Below are 21,438 nucleotides of genomic sequence, written 5' to 3'. Positions count from 1 at the left end.
TTCCTGCCTGAAAGCTCTCTTCGCTGGTCCTAAAATAATGATGTATTTTCTTCCTTCTCCTTCATTAGGACAATTCGTAAGTATTGCACCTGAACTGAAAAGAGGCAGCCCTTTGTACAAAGTCATGACTCGCTCTATAAAAATCATCATAATCCTTTGAGATCAACATCCTAGAGACAACATTAAATGATCTCATTTTTCTTGTCTTTTTAATTTTGGGAGTACCCTCCCGTAGTTTTCAAAATTTCTGAGGAGTATATTTAAAACAATTTCTTGGAGCACCTGGGTGGCTCAGTCGTTAAGCATCTGCCTTCAGCTTGTCATGATACCAGGGTCCTGGGATCGAGCCCTGCATTGGGCTCCCTCCTCGGCAGGAAGCCTACTTTTCCCTCTCCCATTCCCCCTGCTTGTGTTCTCTCTCTTGCTGTGTCGCTCTCTGTCAAATAAACAAAATCTTTAGAAAAAAAATATAAAACAATTACTTGGAGCACTCATGTGGTTCAGTTAGTTAAGCATCCAACACCATTTTGGCTCAGGTCCTGATCTCAGAAGATAAGGTGTCTGCTTGAGTTGCTCTCTACCTCTCCCACTGCTCCTGCTTCCCATGTTTGCACACATGTGCTCTCTCTCAAATAAATAAATCTTACAAAACCCACAAGACCAATTTCTTTCCCAAGAAAAAGTAAATTTTAAGTCATTTTTTTTTCTGGTTGGGATATTATAAGAAAAAGGTGTTTAATAAAACTTTTGTTATTTCATGAAGTTTATGTAATTATTGGCACATATGTATGTATGCTAGTATTGTGTGTATGTGTGTATGTGTATGTATGTGTATGTGTGTATGTATAATTAAATGCTCTGGGCTCTTTTTGTAGGTGAAAAGTTTTGTGTTCAAGAACAAAACTAGACTGTCTCTGGAAAAGCATTGACTCTTGGCATCTAGTCTCTTCCCTGAACAACGACGGGGTAAGATAGATAATGTTTAATTTATTTGATGTCTGATCCACTTTTTCTTTAAGAAAGGAATTTGTGGAGGACTTCTGTGCCATGGTTATAATGGCTTGCTTTTAATCACAATGAATTTCCTTTGAAGTGTTTCTTTTAAATCTTGCTGTGTTGGATTTGAAAGAAGAAGAGTAGGTAAGTGTTAGTCCTAGTTTTTGGTCTTCATGTATGGCTAACTTGCATTGGCTATCAGGTCTAGCACTGATTCTCATGACTAGTACAAGGCAACTATTGTGATCTTGAAATTGGAAGGATTTAAACTCTCCATAAAATGTTGGGTATGTTTCTGTTACCAAGGTGGATGTTTAAGTGATGAGAAAAAATCCTGAGAATTTGTTTCACTTTTCATAGAAAGGGAAACTTTGACTTTCAGGGAGGTTTGATAACAATGTAGTACACATTTAAAACAGGAACTGAAGAGTTTGTATTTCTGAAAACGTTCATTAAAATTTCTTATATTAGAGTCTCAAATACAATCCATTGCAAAAACACACTTGACAGTCTTCTTGGTACTCTGTTCCCACAGGAGGCTGCATTTATAAGACTTTTGTATATGCTACAGGCCAGTGTTAAAAATCTGAAGCTAAAGAGTATATTTATCCATAATTGATGGCCCCTATAGCAGAACATTTTGTTAACATTCAAGAAATCTGATGACCTTGAACATTTAAATTAATGCTTTAGAGAACTTCAATCTAGTCTCTTAAAATTCTGCTTTGTACATTTTATATTTATTGAGACCAACATTGCACCTCTACTCTGTAAGGCAGGAGCTTCAAAAAATTAGGAGGAAAAACCCACATCCAATTATTTTTAAAATATTTCCTCTTGAAATTGGTGGGGTTTTTTTGGTAGATAAATGTCATATTTTCAAACGTGATATATCTTATTTATTTCCATAAGAGTTGGAATAATTTATGCATGCAAATACAAATTTTGACAACTCAATAGGAGGGAAAAAAATAAACATCTGTCAAGACTGCTAATATTGTGTAACCCTTGTAAACATTCCAGCAAGTCTTTCAACTGTTCTGGGAATAATTGTGCCCATGTAAGTTTATGATCAAGGGTTTCAGTAAAAGTATTTGTCATGATGAAATGCAGCCTGTTCTTCAGTAGATTATTGGTTCTTTTATGTTGCCTGGGCTGATTCTCCACCTTCTTTCCAATGCTATTTGGATAGACGGTTTCTTCAATGAACCAGGAAGTATAAATTGGAAATATATTGAGCAGATTGTTCAAGGTGTCTCGTTCCAAAGAAGGAATAATTCCTCTGTTAATATTTTATAGCTTCATGCTAATGAGAAGATTCTTCAGCTAGCAAGAGAGCAATTTAGGCTACAAAGTATAAGTAACTTTGTAACTAGGAGAATAAATGAATACTGAAATCTTTGCTGGAATGTTGTGGGCTTTTTCAATATTTTCAGCCTCTGCTAATAAGGCATCCCGCTTAGTTATCAATCTCCTTGGCCTTTACTAGCTCAAGGCTTGATTTTAAAAACTGAAAATCTTCCATAGTTAGAGGAGAGATGGGACAAGGCAGAGATACATTAAAGGAAACAGTACAAATGAGCTCTGTTAGCAATGATCAAAAGCAATATGTGAAGAAATTTTAGCAGGAAGAGGAGGGTTATCTTTTTCTCACTTGGGCTAATGATTTTTTTTTTCCTTTAGATTCAACTAAGGGTCTCACCTCAAAGCCCCTGCGTGGGAAGTTTTCATTCTTGTTTTGGTTTTAAATTTTAGTCTCAAAATGAAGGTTCTAAAATATAGTAACAATGTGGAAAGAATAGTGAATCGGAAACCTAACAGCTGACCATCTTTCCCAGGTTGTGCCCCTGACTAGCTGTGTGACTTTAGGAAGTGACCCAACATCCCCTGCATAAAGAGTGTTATCCCTAGAATGAGAACATGGCAACTAGGTTTCCTTCCTATAACATGAATTCCTATTTCTCTGGGGTTATATCGTCTTATAACTGTGTTAAAATGCTGTCTTTTCTGTTTAGAGGGTTCATTTACTTACACTTGCTTGGTTTAGCAACATGATATGGGATCACCGTATATTCTATTTCAGTAAACATTTCTTTTTTTATCAAACGGGTAGTAACTCCTCAACAGTCCTTGCTAATCTTATGAGCCGTGTGATAGATGCACCTGTTGCTGATCACACTTCATATGCAATGCAAATGTTGCTGTTTATCCACAGACTTTGATGTTCTCAAGATGACCTTGAAGAGAATGAACATGATATCATTTACATGGGTTGGATTTTGACCTTGTAAGAACAAACACACAAAGTATTTGTTACATTCCTCCAAGATGCTTTTAAGTATTTTCCCCCAACTCATTTTGGAGATCTTTTAGTAATTGTGTTGCACAAGAATTCATGCAAACATAACTGAACTTTTGGGTAAGAGATGCTAATATTGCCAGTTTATGGGATATAAAGATACAGGAACCGCTAGAAGAGTGTAATATAAGAAATAGAATATTGATACTATAGTAAGTCATTAGATTGAATTCATTTATGCCTGGAAATTCTTCGTATACTGGATATTACTTTAGAATACTGGCAAATTTTTTAAAACTGATTTTTTCAAACAGAGGTACATAGAGCTCTGAGGACAGATTGAGGGTACATGAATAAGGATAGTTTTACAAAATTGCATTATCATATCAAGTTAATAGTTGATGTCGAACATACATACACATACCCCAGGACAATTTAATATGATTGTTAAGTATTCTAATATATCCAAAGACACAGGGTAATGACTGTTGTTTTATTCTGTTATTATTCTCTAAGAAGTCATTAAGTGCAGTACATATTAAAATAGCAGGCAAAGGTGTAAGACAGCCAGTGAGTGTGTTAATTTATTAGTATTTATAATTATTAACACACAGTACATATTATGGAGAACATCTTGTAAAGCATGTAGGTATTCCTGGGAGATTGGAGACTTCTTAATGGCAATGGATGACTTTAAATAAGAAAGATAATCTTCAAGGGATTGCCTAGTTTCTAATGTGAATAGGAGAAACTTTGACTAAGTTACTGTAAAAGCTAATTATTTTTTGTTTTCTTCTTTCCCTATGGCTGTCATTCTGAATGAAAGATGATACACTAGGCAAATGGAAGTATTGTTATTGCTTTGACTTGCTGTTTCAGTACAGAAATTGTCTTGAAAATGATCATTAGGGGCTCTTGGGTGACTCAGTCAATTAAGCATCTGGCTCTTGGTTTTGGCTCTTGTGATTTCGGGGTCATGAGATCAAGCCCCATCTTGAGCCCTGTGCTCAGCATGGAATCTGCTGGAGTGTCTCTCCCTTCCCTTCTCCCTCTGCTCCATTCCCTGCTCACATGCATTCTCTCTCTCTAAAATAAATAGCATCTTAAAAAAAAAAAAAGTGGCATTAGCCAGTCCCTTTCTTGGTGGGGATACCTAGTATATATTTCTTGTGATCAGCACTGGTGACAAGATGGCCATATTTGTGCTTGGAGTCAGTGGCATGTATTGGCCCGCCAAAAGACAGGGCCAGGTATTTCTCAGAAGCAAGTCATTGTGTTCAGGCTACATATAAAGGCTCTATATCATATGCCCCAGAACATTGGGATTTTTTTTTTTTTTAGAAACTATATCTCATGTGTGTTTTTAAAATATGACTTAAGATATTCTTTTTATCACTGATTTTGAGTAGTTTGATTATTGTGTGATTATCTGTGGTTTTGGTCATCTTGTTTTCGTGTTTATTGAGATTTACAGGTCTGTAGGTTTATAGTTTATCCTATTTGGAAAGTTTCTAGCCATTTCTTCCAGCGTGTCTTTGTCTCTCTTACTCTTTTCCTTAGGGAGTCTCCAGTTCCTTATATAGTGGACCATTTGAAATTGTGCCACTGATCAATGAATGATGCTTTTTTCATTTAAAAAGATTTATTTCCTGTTTTATTTGGATAGTTCATATTTCTGTATCTTCAAGTTCAATTGTGTTTTCGTTTACATATCTAATTTGCCATTAATCCTATCCGTATGTTTATCATCTCCTATATTACAGTTTTTATCTCTTAAAGTCCATTTCAGGTCTTCTCTACTTATTTGTTAACCATGTGAAATGTAGTTCCCCTTTTAATGACCTTACTTGCTAATTCTAACATCGTTTTAGACTGTTTTGACTGATTTCTCTCCTCACTTTCAATATCAGTCATTTCTTGTTTCTTTACATGTCTGGTAATATTTGACTGGATTCCAAACATTGTAAGTTTTATATTGTTGGATGCTGGAAACTTTGTGTTCATATAAACACCTTGATATTTGTTCTGGGACACCATTATATTTCTTGGAAACAGTCTGAGTCCTTTGTGATCTGGTGTTTAAGATGTCTTAGGTGGAAGTTGTGTTTAGTCCAGGACTGATTATTCCCCAAACTTGGAGCAGAATTGCCCTTGCTTCTGAACCTGGTACCTTGTGAATTCTCAATTTTCAACATGGTTGGTGGGAACAGGTGTTATTCCAGACTCAGTGTGAGCACTAAACATTGTAGAATCTCATCTCATTTGGCTCTTTTTCTGATCTCAAGCGTTTTCTTTCCCTTCACGCACTCTTCATTAGTTTGCTGAATACTTGAAAAAATGCTCAGTAGATCCTTAGAATTCTCCCTGTTGCAGCTCTTGGGTAGCCTGTTCTGCAGTCTTTGGCCATCTTGGTCTCACTGGTTTCACAGTTCCATTGCCTCAACTTTCCAAAAATATTGATGAGAAACATTTGAACGAGAGCTAAGTTGCTCCGTCATCAAGCACAGATATGAGGACATAGTTGTCTAGTATTGTTTAGGTGATCCCAGATCAGGAAGTCATAAACAACTATTTCTGAATATCATATGGTTGTGATCGTGTGTTGGTGTTTTTTTTTTTTTTTCTTATAGTATTGTGTGACTATTAACTAATGGTAACCTGTGGAAGAGGAAAAATGAATATTTGATTGAGGTGAAATATTACAGTCAAAGTAATTGGTGAAGCAAATCCAGCTCCCACTCTATCTTTTACTAAATTTGAGATAAAGTATTGGGATTTGAGGTAAAATGTTAGTTATTATAATTAGTATGAAAATAAGTATAGAACCAACCGTTATCATCTAGGAGTATGTTGACTTAAATTTCTTAAAAAATCAGTAATGCTAAGTTACCATAAGTACTTTGTCATTTCTATGGGGTGATAATCTCCTTAACTCTGGTGAAATTGTCACTCCTCAACTTAATTCAGTTTATGACTGTTCTATCATGGGAAAATATAACTGCAGTGCCCTGTACTTATGATACGACCATAGGATTATGACAGCTTAGGAATCTGATTATCAAAATGATTTAGTTACTTGCTCTAGGTTCATGTAGAGCTTGGTGATAAAGTCATTACAGCTCAGTTTTTGTTTTAAAATATTTGGCTTATTGTGCTTTCTCATTCTTTACCATTCTGTCATTTCTTGTGTGTCCCTTTGGCTATAGCATTTAGGAGCAGTACCTTTATTAAACAATATTCTTTAGCTTTGGGTAGTGATTTATTTTTCATATATTCTTCAGAAACTCTTTGAAGTTTTATTTGCATAGAATCATATTACCCTACTCCCATAACCAACTAAATCAAAATTCTTTTTCTTCATGTATTCATCTAATTGCCAAGAATATCAATAATAGTTTATGTATGTTTTCAATATCTTTAACAGATTTCAGTATTGCAATTACAGCAACTCATAACTGAAATTATTTTAAAAGACTAGTACATGCTATGTTTGTTTAAAAACAACTTAAACAAGATTAGTATATGAGGTTATGAAAAATTGAATAGGGTTTTTAATGACTATTTCTTCTTATCCTTATATATTCAATTACATTTCATGGTACAAAGACCTTATAATGCTAACATGGAAAAGAAATCTATAGAAGTTATTTTGAAAAGTTATGGATAGGGGCACCTGGGTGGCTCAGTGGGTTAAAGCCTCTGCCTTTGGCTCAGGTCATGATCTCAGGGTCCTGCATCGAGCCCTGCATCAGGCTCTCTGCTCAGCAGGGAGCCTGCTTCCCCGCCCCACAACACCTTCTTGCCTCTCTGCCTACTTGTGATCTCTCTCTCTGTCAAATAAATAAGTAAATAAAATCTTCAAAAAAAAGTGATGGATAATATACAATGAATATTATTTTAAAGATACAAAGGAACTAGCTAGAAAAAGAAGAGAAATTCCTCCATCCTCACCAGTGAAGATGAGATGGAAAGCCAGAATAGAGCGAGATCTCTCTGGCTTCCACTGTCCTGGGGGCACTGCCATTCTCAATAGCAGATAGACCTTCTTTAATTATAATATCGGGGTAGGTGGGCAAGAGACAAGGATGTAAAGGATGACGGTTTTACTGAAATTCCCTCAGCCAGTTTTATCGAAGGGCTATAATTTCAGTGAAGAAATAATTGAAAATAATTCTGGTCACTGTCAAAGAGACAATATGAAATCTTGTCTGTCTTCACTTGACTGCTGAAAAGGATAAAAATAACACCTAAGAATTGGTAACAACAGACCTGATATCTATTTAATGTTCAAATGCTCAGTTTCTGTGTTTTGGAGGAAACTTGAAGCTAAAAATTTAATGAATGATGCTGGGTTTAAAATAACATAGGACACCTGGCAAAACAAATATAAAATACTGTGAAAGAACACACACACACACACACACACACACACACACACACAAAGATATTTTCACAGCCCAATTCAAATCACATGAGCAGTAAAGTTTCCAGGAGCAGGGGTCAGCAAAAGAAACTAACAGCAGATACAACCCCCTATTTGCAGTCATTGAATTAGCACCTGTGGACTCTAATGAGTATATTTACATTATGAAAGAAAGAAAAGGGGGGAACCAAGCACATAAGGAATATAGCAGATCAAAAAAAAAAAAAAAAGAAAGAAAAGAAATAGAGCTTCCCTATGACCCTGCAATTGCACTACTGGGTACTTACCCTAAAGATACAGATGGAGTGAAAAGAAGGGCCATCTGTACCCCAATGTTCATAGCAGCAATGGCCACGGTTGCCAAACTGTGGAAAGAACCAAGATGCCCTTCAACGGACGAATGGATAAGGAAGATGTGGTCCATATACACTATGGAATATTATGCCTCCATCAGAAAGGATGAATACCCAACTTTTGTAGCAACATGGATGGGACTGGAAGAGATTATGCTGAGTGAAATAAGTCAAGCAGACAGAGTCAATTACCATATGGTTTCACTTATTTGTGGAGCATAACAAATAGCATGGAGGACAAGGGGAGATGGAGAGGAGAAGGGAGTTGAGGGAAATTGGAAGGGGAGGTGAACCATGAGAGACTACAGACTCTGAAAAACAATCTGAGGGGTTTGAAGGCACGGGGGGTGGGAGGTTGGGGGAACCAGGTGGTGGGTATTAGGGCACGGATTGCATGGAGCACTGGGTGTGGTGCGAAAACAATGAATACTGTTATGCTGAAAATAAAAAAAAATTTTAAAAAGGCAGATTTAAACAGAAACAAAGAGAAATGAGAAATTTACATTTAAAAAGTAAAAAAACAAAATTGCATATAGATTCTTTCAAATACAGTGGCTGAATTAAACAGGCAGTTAGATAGTACACACAGCTGAGAAGTGAGTTAGTAAACTGGATGATAGAGATGTAGTAATTTGAAATATCAGGGCAAAAGATGAGCACAAATTTAATAGAGTTGCAGAATGGCAACTCTATGAATGGCAAGTGTGAGTCAAAGTTGTAGAATGGCAAGTCATGAAGTTTTTCTAGAGTTGATGTAAGACATGAATATTCAATTTCTACACAACTCCATGAAAAATACAGACATGCACAAAGTTATGTACAAGATGCCAAAATGCTCATAGCTATAATTACATATATAAAATTGTAGATGTAATATACGTATGTATGCATATACTTATACATGTGTACATATGACAAATATGTATTAAATGACCTTCAAAAGAGAATGCTGAATTACATGTATAATATTCATGAAGTGAATATACCAGAGAGAAAATGAATTTACACTGAATTTATAGAGGTTGTATGATTGCATGTGTCAATATGTATAAATTTCAAAACACAACATTGAGACAAAAGCAAATTGAAGAATGATCCATTCAGCAAGGCTCTGTAAAAAATTCCCAAAATTTAAAAATCTGTTGTCTTATTTTGGGATTGTAACATGATATGGCAGTAGAAATACAGGCAGAAGAAGGACACCTGTCAGGTTCAGTACAGTTCGTAACTCTGTGTGTGTGTGTGTGTGTGTGTGTGTGTGTGTGTGTTTAGTGAAATGATCAAAGGAGTAAATGGGGCTTTCCTGATGTTTTTATCATTTTCTGGAAAATTGGGTATATGGTTATTTTTTTCCACATTATCCTCTGTGCCCTTTAGATGTGAAATAGTTGATCACTTTAAACAGAGAAAATGGTATATAGTGCTGGAGATAGTCGCTATGGACAGCAATTTAAGAAATTTTGCTCAAAAGATGGAAGGGATAAAAATGAGCTCATAGGTACAGAGGGACAGGATTAGGTTGGTTGGTTTGTTTTTTGGGCTTTCTTGCCGGTTTTTTTGGGGGAAGGGGGAGCATGTTTATATGCCTAAAGTTACGACCCTTTATAAAAGTGAGTTCTTCAATATGTCGAAAAGAGAGGTCCAGGGAATAAGGAGACATCCTACTGTAGATGGGAACATGGGCCCTTTCCCCTTCCATTCTAACCATCCATTCTGTACTAATTATTTAAGACAGCTCCCTTTTCTCCTGTCCAGGGTTCTTCGGTTTCATTGAAGGATATTATCCTTCTACCATTTTGTGCAGCCTTGCTGGTTTGGTCAAACAAATATCTTTCATTTATTTTAATTCCAGAATAATTAACATGCCATGTTTTGTTAGTTTCAGGTGTATAATAAAGTAATTCAACAATTCTATTACTCAGTGCTCATCATAAGTGCGCTCTTAAACCCCTTTATTTCACCCATCGTCCCACTCATTTCCCTCTGGTAACCACCAATTCTCTATAGGTAAGAGTTTCTGTTTAGTTTGTCTCTTTTTTTCATTGTTAGTTTTGTTTCTTGAATCATACATATGAGTGAAATTGTATGGTATTTGTCTTATTCTGACTTATTTCACTTAGCATTAAATCCTCTAGATCCATCCATCTTGTTGCAAATGGCAAGATCTCATTCCTTTTTATGACTCACATTCTATCATCTATATATACCACCTTCATCCATTTATCCATTTATGGACCCTTGGGTTGTTTCCATAATTTGGTTGTTGTAAATAATGCTGCAATAAACACAGGAGTGCATCTATCTTTTCCAATTAGTGCTTTTGTTTTCTTTGAGTAAATACCTGATAGTGGAATCACTGCATCATATGGTAGTTTTCTTTTTAATGTCTTGAGGAACTTCCATACTGTTTTCTACAGTGGCTGCACCAGTTTGCATTCTCACCAACCGTGTGTATGCATGACAGTTCCTTTTTTCCATGTCCTTGCCAACAGTTGTTGTTATTTTAGTCAAATGCCTTTTTTTTTTTTTTAAATATATTCTCAGCTGTAACACGAAGAACCCAAGCTAGATAGTATGTTTTGGGGCTTAGGCTAGACCTTCAATAATTCAGTTGTTGAAACAAGATAGTTCTCGGGGCACTTCGGTGGCTCAGTTGGTTAAGGATCTACCTTGGGTTCAGGTCATGTTCTCAGGGTCCTGGGATCAAGTCCAGAGTTGAGCTCCCTACTCAGCAGGGAGTCTGCTTCTCATTCTCCTTCCATTCTTCCCTTGCTCATACTTGTGCTCTCTCTCAAATAAACCAATATTTTTTAAGAAAATGATATTTCTCTCCCACACAATAGCTTAGCTTGTTCTGGTTTATGAAGTCATTCAGAAATCTAGGGTATTTCCCTCTCATTTACCCACCTTGCACTAGGGACTTGTTCTTGTCTATTTGAACAAGCTGAGCTTGAAGTGCGCCTGTGTTCTAGCTATAGACAGGATCGGGGGAGCAGGTACCACAGGAAGGGTAGGCTGGGAATAGGCCCACATCACTGACACACAAGGAGAATCCAGCCACATGGCCAAGTGAGGGCGGCAGGGGAAGCTGAGAAATGTAGTCATGAGACCAGGAAAGAAGGTAGAGGACTTGTCAGAAACGTTGTTTTTCATTTGGCCAAGTCACTTTGCTTTCTTCATGGGTCATGAATCTTGACCTGATGACACAGGGAAAAGGCAGTTTTGGCAGTGCCAGGGGTAAACTGAACCCTCCTTTCTGCCTCTTAGATCAGCACGGTGCCTGGTTTTGATCTTTTCTGATGTAATTTCTCAGCTTCCCTTCAATTCTTCTAGGACCTTTACATAAATCTAATATATACTTTCTGTTGCTCAGGTTAACCAGATTTGGGTTATGTAGCTTTCATACAAAAAATCCTAACAATTACAAAATAGAATATGAAAGGAAGTTCCTCTATAACGTACAGTGTAGTGGGGCCCTAGGCAAAGCATTTGAATTTATACACTCAGAGGTTCCAATATCAAAAATGTCTAGCTAACAAAATAGTACATTATTATTTGTAAACATTTAAGTTTTTTTCACCCTGCTTATTTGTACAGTTGTATCACTTCTTACTCTGTTCATCTGTAACTTAATTTAACCTTCTCTTCTAACTTGGGGCACGTGGCTGACTTAGTAGAACGTGTGACTCAGTCTCAGGATTGTGAGTTTGAGCCCCATGTTGGGTATAGAGATAATGTAAAAGAGAACAGTATTTTAAAAAAATTTAAAACCTTCTATTCTAACTTAAAAGTGTATATGTACCTATGGATTAAATGTATGCATATTTTTAAAATGCAAGTGTATCTTAAATTCTAGTTGACTTTCAGTTAGATTAATCCTTACTAAATTGTGGGTGATCATATTTCACATGGATTAGGAACAAGTCTCCATAGGAAAACTTATTTATGTATTCTTAAAAGTGGGCATTTAAACTGCTTGTTTTAATGAAATAGATGTCTACTCAACCCAAAGCATAATAATTCATAATTAAGGGCACCTGTGTGACTCAGTCCATTGAGCCTCTGACTCTTGAGTTTGCTCAGGTCATGATCTCAGGGCTCTGGATTGACCCCTGCATTGGGCTCTTCACTCATCCTGGAGTCTGCTTGAAATTCTTTCTTTTCCTCTTCCTCTCTTGGGAAAAGAAACAAAAAGAAAGTTCCAGAATTTAAAAAGATAGGTCTCTTGGGATTTTTATGTCCTATGTTTTTGAAACACATACAAACTCTTGTATCTTTTCTACAAATAATCACGTTGTATCACTAGGGGGTTCTATATTCTTGATTTATCTATAATTTTAAGTATTAGGTGTCAGAGGAATTAGCTGTCTCAGTGGGTTGATCTAAACAGATACAGATTTGGATGTTAAGTGTTGTGTTAATGATTTGTAGATGATTTATTCCACAAAGGATAGCAATAGAAATTTAGAGTTCTGTAATTGATGATTTACAGGTTTTGTTGAGGTATCTGCCATGGTGTTGATGAATGAAATGCCCAAGATTAGGTAAATCCTATGAAAGTGAGGATTTAGATGTGTAGTCAGGATCACATTTTTGTTTCCCTAGAACAGTTTTATTCAATCATGTAAGGACTTACTAAAAAAACCAAAACTGATTATTTCTTTATCCAATTCTATTCTACCTTAGAAAAAAATAATTTCTGAATTCTGAGCTAAAAGGGTAGTAAATAAAGGCACCAATGGAAATAGCTTTAAAATTAATTAGTAATAATTTTTCTCCTCTCCTCAAATTACCATAGTGAACTAAATTATGGAACTATTGTAGATTTCTACAAAGGAAGTTTTTAATTAAAACCTAAAAGTCATTTAAGCAATCACACACAAAAGATTACGAATATAAATTCTTTTGTTATTTTCAACATAAATTGTTATCATTTGATTGGATAGTCTTGTGTTTTAGTATGAAACCAGTTTAAATGCAAATTCAAATAATGACTATATGCAATTATTTGTATGTATTTATTGCAACTCAGAACATAAATCTATGGAAACATGGAAATAAATATTAAGTCCTGCTTTTTAAAAATATTTTTTCATTTTTTGGTATGTAAAAAATATGATCCATTAGTTTAACTGTTATAACCCTGGTTTTCAAGGGGGCAGAGGTGACCATATTGAATTTGCTGAAGTTTGGCAATGGCACTGAAAAAAAAAATTACTACTTGTGCAAACATATTTGAATGGAAATACTAGTTATTCAAAGACCATTTGCCTTAACAACATGGACAAAACAGTGAACTTGTTAGATGCTCTACTAACAATGACCTTGACATTCACTTGAATTAAAAGCTCTCTCAGGAGTTTTTTGTTTTTGTTTTTGTTTTTTTGCTGGGGGGGGGGTGGTGAAGAATGGGTGAATTCATCTATAATTTTAATTTTTTAATTTCATTCAGTAGAGTTTCAGTATTAATAGCTTTTAGGTGATGAACCATAAGCATCTTAACAAACTTTTTTATTTTTTAAGTTTCAGCTTGTATTAACGTGAATTCTAGATAATCCCAATTTCTGACTCAACATATTAACAAATCATATATTATTCATATTTAGTGTATTTTTCCCAAAGTTCGTAAATTCATTGACACCACGCTTTTATATGCCTCCCTTCTCTCTTCTGGGAAGCATGCATAAAAGAATGTCAGGAATATGAGAAGCTTGTTGAAAGTTCAATGGCATCTTAAACTCACTGTACCAAAACTTATCATTGATAGAGAACAAGATATTGCTACGGTTACTGTCATGAGTGTGGAATAAAATTCAGCTTCTATTAATAATGAAAAAATGTCTTCATTGGACCAAATGCCATTTAGTAGAGTGTGATTTATATGCCTGCTATTTAAAGACTATTTTAGTGAGTATAGTATATATCATAATAGAGGAGAACAGCATTTGCTTATTAGTATTTCTTTGAGATGATATAAAACAAGTATTCTAGTTCAGAAATTTCTCTTGGGAGTTTAGCTCGGATCTCCTACATAAGATCTTAAGACTGGTGAAATCCAGGAAGGGTAGCTGGTCATTGATAGGTAAAGGAATCCCAGTGTTGCCTCCAGCAGTAAAAGACACATGATGACTTTTTAGCACTCTTCACTAAAAACTATTTAGCAAGGACTTTATTCACCAAATATGCTTTTGGTGTCACTGCCATTGTCGTTGTCGTCGTCATCTTCTTTTTAAAATCAAGGGCCAAAGAGAGGGAATGATACTGTATTCGAAACATGCTCCTGTGTGGTCCTTTAGAGGGTCTCTGTGTTTGATCCTGAAGATCACCAACAGTTCTCTACTTCTTTAGGTTTGTACTTAACAGGTAATACCAAGAGAGGTGGGGCAGGATGGAACAGTTTTACTGAAACAGCATCTCTTGTGGTTGTGGACTTCTGAGTAGAAAACAGAAGACTTGTAAGTAGATGGTCCTTTCTTAACTATAATCTACAGGAAGGTTTAGTAGTACAAAAGGGAGGAAAATGTTGGCTTTGTAAGAAGGGTTAGGTAATAGTATTAGGTTTTCTGGAACAAGCTTATTTTAAGCCGTGAGAGAGGAAATTGTCTAATGATAGAATATGAAATACTCTGAAGTTAAAGGGCTGGGATACGAACAAAAGAGCCCCCAAGACACCAGCAGTTCTCAGAAAACTGGAATAGGAAAAACAAGGAGGACTTGAGGTGCTATCTCCAAACCTTTATTTGTAGATGATAAATAGTTATGCCATTTATATCCAAGAAATGGCATGTAATATTGAGAGCCTTATAAATAAACGCAGGCTAAAGTGTTTTTCTGAAGGAAGAGATGTAATAAAAGAGTAACTCAACAAATATCTACAAATGTATTTGAGTATGCTTAACTGAACATATGTATGAATAGTCAGTTTTGTGTGGGAAGATCCTCAGTTACTGTGAACCTGATAGGTCAGTAGAAATAACTGAGGGATGATCTTCCTATAGTCTGAGTTCCCACTATAAATTTGCTAAAATTTTAGCCACTTTTTTTTTAAATTTTAAAAATAATTTTATTTATTTTAGAGAGCATGAGAATAAGTGGGGGGTGGGTTGGGAGAGGGACAAGAGGACTCCACATTAAGCACGGAGCCTGACGTGGGGCTCGATCCCACTGTCCCGAGATCATGACTTGAGCCCAAATCCAGAGTTCGATGCTTAACAGACCGAGCCACCACACATTTCATCCACTTATTCTTGAGGCTCTGTTAATATAGCTCTAGTGAGAGGAGTGTTCTTACAGAATATGTTTTTTTTAAAGATTTTATTTATTTGTCAGAGAGAGAGTGAGCACACACAAGCAGGGGCAGCAGCAGGCAGAGGGAGAAGCAGGCTCCCCACTGAGCAAGGAGCCTGATGGGGGACTAGATTCTAAGACCCTGGGATCATGACCTGAGGAGAAGCCAGAGGCTTAACCTGCTGAGCCACCCAGCCGTCCCTCTTATAGAGTATTTTTGCATTTGTTTGTTTTTGGCTTATCTGGCTCCAAATGCTGTACTTTGATGTCCAAATGTTGTGCTATCACCTTATCATTTGACCTTGGTTCCATAAGGAAGGATGACCTTTAGTTTTTCCTTTGAGTCAACAGGAAGTGCTGGTGTGTGCATAAGAATGCACGAGGTGATTTCCACTAAGAGCTTCCAGAAAAGATTTAGGCTTTTATATGATTTAAATATTTCAGAAGATCTTCCATGTTCTTTGGAATATTTGATCCCACTGTGATTTTTTTTTTTTCCTGAGACTTAATGCACAGTGTATTGGACAGAACTTCAAATATTTGGTAGGCCTGAAATCTAATCTCTGCTTCTTACTAGAATGTTCTAAGGCAATTTTTATGAAACTTAGTGACTACATTTGTAAAATAAAGACACAAATATTTTGCATAAAAAAGGCCCATATGAATTGAGATAACATATGGTATATGGTGTCTGCTTCATAATATGTTGCACAATAGAAGATTAAATCTGAATTTGTCAGCTCGTATTTGTGTGTTTGCAATAAATGTTTGCTCAATTGGAAACTTGTGGTGAAAATGCTCAGAAGTAGGCTTCTCTATGGCAGTGGTCTTCAAACTGGGGTAGCACCATCAGATTCTGGACTTGCGTTTCCCTTGTAGATGGACTAACATGAGAACAGGGCCACAGTTAGCTTCGTCCCAGATTGCCAGTCTTCTCTCTAGTCTACTGTTTCACGTCATCTTTTTTCTGTTGTGCACAAGAGGCAGGTCTTATAAGCATCCTGGCTTTCACTCCATAGCAACCCCCAACCCCTAAGGTGTAAAATCTCCAAAATGCCAACAGAGACACACAATAAAGAAAAAAAAAGTATATGGCTCCAATGATGATAATGATCTAATAACACAACTTTTCATAAGATAGGTGATTTCCAATTTGCTTTCAGGGAATTGGAAGAGTAATCAAGCTTTGAGCTGATAATTAGGAGGGCAATTGCTATAAGACTGTCACCATAACAATGTGAATGTTTTAGAGAGTTAACCGAGAATTAATTCCTGTCAACTTATTTAGATGAAAAAGCTTTCTCACCTTTCCGTTCCATAAAATAAAAGTACAGGGGTGGAAGTGATGTAGAACCCTAAGCCTAACAAAAATAACATTCCCCTCTGGATATGAGAACTAATTAAAACCAGTTGCATCCCAGTCATTAACAGAAGAATTTCAGTAAAACTATCATGATCATGTATCTAAAGCACATATGTGTTACAGCTTTTAAACTAATAATTCATTCAAAAACATGTTTTAGCACCGCCTTATGATGCACAAACACAAACTTGATCCTCTGTATTCTTGTTACAGATCTCAAGTGACTGAGTCCTAGGCACCAGTTGGTGTAGGCAGAGCAAAAGTGAGCTCAGGCTCTGGGTTCTGTTGCCAGAGCTGCTCAGTGTTGTGGCCTCCTCATTCCCCTGTGAAACACTCCTCCCCCACCTCCACCCCAAGACCCTCTTTCACCCGGGAACACCTGCATCCTTGGTCCTAGCCTCTGGTCATGGTGTATTTGTTCCAAGTAGAGGTGCAGAGAGTGAGTGTCAAGTCCGAGGGCTGAGAGCATATGAAAGTTAAAAGGAAAGTCAAAACTGGTGTCATGGTCCCCCAAAGTAAGAGAATTGTTATGAATATTAGTATTTTACCTTGGGCAACAGATTTATTATAGTCCTAGTTGTACTTAGTAGTAATTGTTCTTAAAGGGGGAAGACTAGGGACTAACCATACTTTTGGTCTTTTTTTCCCCTGAACACACAGGACCACACCTCCTCTCCACACCCTGGCAAATATTAAGCTGTTGTCATTATCCTGTCCCATTTTATCCCTCAATTGAAATAATAGTTAAGTCGTTCAGACTGCATTTTTTTTTTTTAGTATGGAGAAAAAGGCGAAAATATGAATTCTTTTTTCAGGGTTTACTGATAATCACATGAAACATAATGGTTATACTTAAACCTGAAAAACATGTAAGAAATGATGCTTAATTGCCACAGAGTATATGTCTTGTATTTACACAGATTTTGTCCTATATATTAGAATTTTTTTAAAAAGTTGTATTTGGCATTAAGAACACAAGACACTTATATTTTGTTATTTCAGAATAGGAGTGCTAGATATGCAATAGCACTATTTAGGGCATTTATATCTTTCTTTGCAGCTGTGCTTTTTGATTTTCTTTACTTTCCACTGCTAATAAGTTTTTCAGCTTTAAAAATTACAGAGCTGTAGATAAAATTTGACATATTTTGCCCAATTATTTCTAATATTTCAGATTATAGTTTCAAGATAAACAGTTACATGTTCACACAAAGACTAAATCCTCCTTTCAAATAATTCTTCTATGAGCTTTTCTGGCACAGGAAAACTAATTATTTGCTTCCATTCAGACTGATCCTTTAAGCTAATAAAGATGACCTTGTACCCTTGTACATATAATTCCTCACATAAATTTGACTCCTTTAACCTCAAAAATTGTATTTTCTCTTTCCCTTTAAAAATGTTTTCATATTTGCAAATTTATGACTTTAAGGATATCAAAAGTAGGCAAGCTGGAGAAACCTTAGTGGGACTTGGGGGTATAATAGCACAGCTTCACTGTGGAAGATTCTGTACAAACATATAAAAATAGTGGCAGAGGAATGTTAAAAGAGCCTCTTAGTAATAAACCAACTTCAAGTCCCTGCTGTTTCTAATGGGGACATGTCCCCAGGTCTCTTGGTACTACTACAGTTCAGTTGAATCACACCTTCTTAACCCTTGGATTCTTTCTTCATGGTCAAAAACACACATTTTGTTGGACATACTCTGGAATGGATCTCCAGAATTCTCAGCCCCTAGGGTCCATGCCTTGTATACCCTTTCTGTTGAGCATGAGTGGAACCCATACTTTGCTCTTAGATGATAAAATATAGCAAAGATGATGGAATATCACTCATGGCAAAAATGAAGGGACTTTACAGATGTACCTAAGATCCTGAATTAATAGATTTTTAATATTCTGGTGAGCCTGACTTAAGCAGTGAAAATCTTAAAAGTTGAACTGAGTTCTCCTGAGTTGAAAGTCTCCAAATAGCATAGAATTGTATTATTTTGAGGAGTACATGTCTATGCATGAGTGGCCTGTGGGAACTGCAGGAAGCCCATACTTGTGAAGAACAGCAAAAATCCACAGCCCTTGTTTCATAGCTTCAAGGCAATGAGTTCTGTCAACAACTCAAGTGTGGAAGTAGATCCCTCCCCACATTAGCCTCCAGATGTGAATGCAGCCCAATCAGGACCTTGACTGTAATCTTGTGAGCCTTGCTGTGTGTTCCCTACACTCTCAGCCTATAGAGATTGTGAATAAGTGGCTGTTTTAAGCTGTTAAATATGCCTATGTTTCAGGAAAGAGATTGACTGCAAGAGGTAGCACAGGTCAACTGATATTAGAGTTATTGTTTATTATTAACCTTGGTCGATAGTAGAGTTATGGTTTATTAACCTTGTCTTCGTTAACCTGTTTTGATAATTTTACATAGTATCTTCTGTAATTAGTTTTAAACTGTAAACTCAATGTCAAATCTACTTATTAATGTTTCCTTAAAACATATGTGCTTTTCTTGCTGGTAAGATATTTGTTGCATTTTAATGCATTGCTCATCTGTAATGCATTTGGTTAAGGTGTACCATATTCTGGCTTCCTCAGAAGAGCATCAGTGTTCCAGTTTGTTTTTCTGCTCCATCTGTTTGTATCCCAGCTTGGTGAAATACTCAATATTGCAGAAGGGTGGTGAAGAAGGTCATATAAGAACTAGTTGGTGGCCAGGAGATTAATTTGTAACAATGGAGTTCAGTTAAGATACTAAAACTGTTTCCCAGTCTCCATTTCCCTTCTCTCTCAGGATGTTGTTTTCTCTAGTACCTGTGAAACTCCTTGAAAAGCATAACAGTCTAAATATAGAGGATGATGAACCTGTAGAATTATTTGTTTTTGATACCGTATGTGATACAAATAACAAACTGAAGGAACGAAGTGTAATGACATCAGGCTTGGACCTGTGTAGCAGGGCCACTGATCCCTTGGAGACTATAAAGCTGGTAATTTAGAGCCCCAGATCACCGCATAGGGTTCTGTCTGCTGCAGTGCTCTTATTGGCAGATGCAACTTTTTTGTGCTCTGTCACTGACACATTGTTTTGCATGTTTATGTCTAGTCCCATCTGGGTTGTCTTGTATACCCCACTTCCTCACACACTTCAGTTTCCTGTCTCACCTCATTGTGCCCATTCCTCACCACATGATTCTGCTTCCTTGCTACCATTTTTCTCATGCAAGAGACTAGTGGGCACACACTAACTCCATGGCAGTGAGGAGTTTCCCCCATAGCAGCCATAATTTTTTTTTTTTTGAATAGAGCTTTCTGCATATATATTTTACAAAGTCAAAACCAGGTTACATATATTTATATTGTGTATATATATAAATATATATACATATATTTATATTTCTTATAAAATTGCATGAATATTCTTTTATTCTTCCATCAGTTCCTTTATCAACAACCCACCAGACACTGTAGTAAGTGCTGAAAGCATAAGAAAGTTTATGTCCTTGCCTTCAAGGATTTTACAGTATGTTGGGGGTGAGGTAGGGATGTCAAATACATCTCAGCTCCTATATGTCCTGTTACTCACTATCTCATTAACAGTGAATTCTGTGTCTCCAGCATCATTTTTAATTTAAGGGAAAGAGTACCAAGGAAACTATTCTCTTTGCTTTGCATGGGGTACCTCCCACTTTCCTACAAACTTACTCCATGTAACCACAGTGGGAACAGACTCAGTCCAATATATAAATGATATGAAGAAGGCATTCGCAGTGACACCAAGAGAGGTTATCTGACTCAGATTGAATGATATTCATGAAGATCTACCTGAGGATTGTTTGGACTAAGATTAATAGTTCTGTATAAAGTCCAAGACAGAGATAGGGAGATTAATCTTGCATGGGAGGGGAAGCTCTCAGATTCAAATGGGGGTTAAAGAAACACAGGTGCAACCATTACTTTAAATGCAGATGTGCAAATAAGCACAAAAGACCCCGGTTATGCAAATTTGAGATGGTTGTGGTGGATCTTGTGTAAGACTGCACCTACTACTATTTTTTTTTCTTTTAGTTTCCACATTGAAAGTTTTTTTCAGATGTCTTAGCTTCTAGTCTATAATCCACGTGTCTGTTCTGACCACTTACTATGTGCAGCTCTTGTCATCAGCTGATTGTATGTTCTCAAGTGACTAAGAGCTTTGTCCCATCCAGTTTCTGTGAATACTGGAGTCTTATATTGTCATGCTACTTTCCTCCTCTGGATAAATGACATTCATGCATGTTTTCTTGACATCTATTTCAAGGTCTTCAAAATGGTTCACTGATACAAAGACAAATGTAGACTTTGTTGAATATATCAAAGAGAAGGTAGACAAAGGTGAGTGGAGAGGGAGAGAAAACACAACAAATATACTCAGAGTCCTGTCTTTTCTCCCAGATGTTCTTTTCAGCTGCCCCAGTGCTGCAGTCCTGTTCCTTTGGTCCTTTTCCTGCCATGAGTCCAGACACATTGACTTCTCTTTCCTCTAGAGGGTTGAATGGCTCTTCATATGTCTTTGTAGAATTAGTGTCCTCTTTCTTCTGAAGCCTGTGTGCTAGCTAGGAACCAAGGCTTTCAAGAACACATTTCATTGTAAGTTCAAATTAAGAAATTATCTCATAGACAGTGTTTTTCTCCAAAGTCTGACCCATGAACTTCCTGGTCTTTAAAAGATTATGGGACCGACCTTTG

Source organism: Lontra canadensis, unplaced genomic scaffold, assembly GCF_010015895.1.
Source record: "Lontra canadensis isolate GAN:19392208 unplaced genomic scaffold, GSC_riverotter_1.0 scaffold44, whole genome shotgun sequence".
NCBI lineage: Eukaryota > Metazoa > Chordata > Mammalia > Carnivora > Mustelidae > Lontra > Lontra canadensis.
This window is presented reverse-complemented; position numbering follows the sequence as displayed.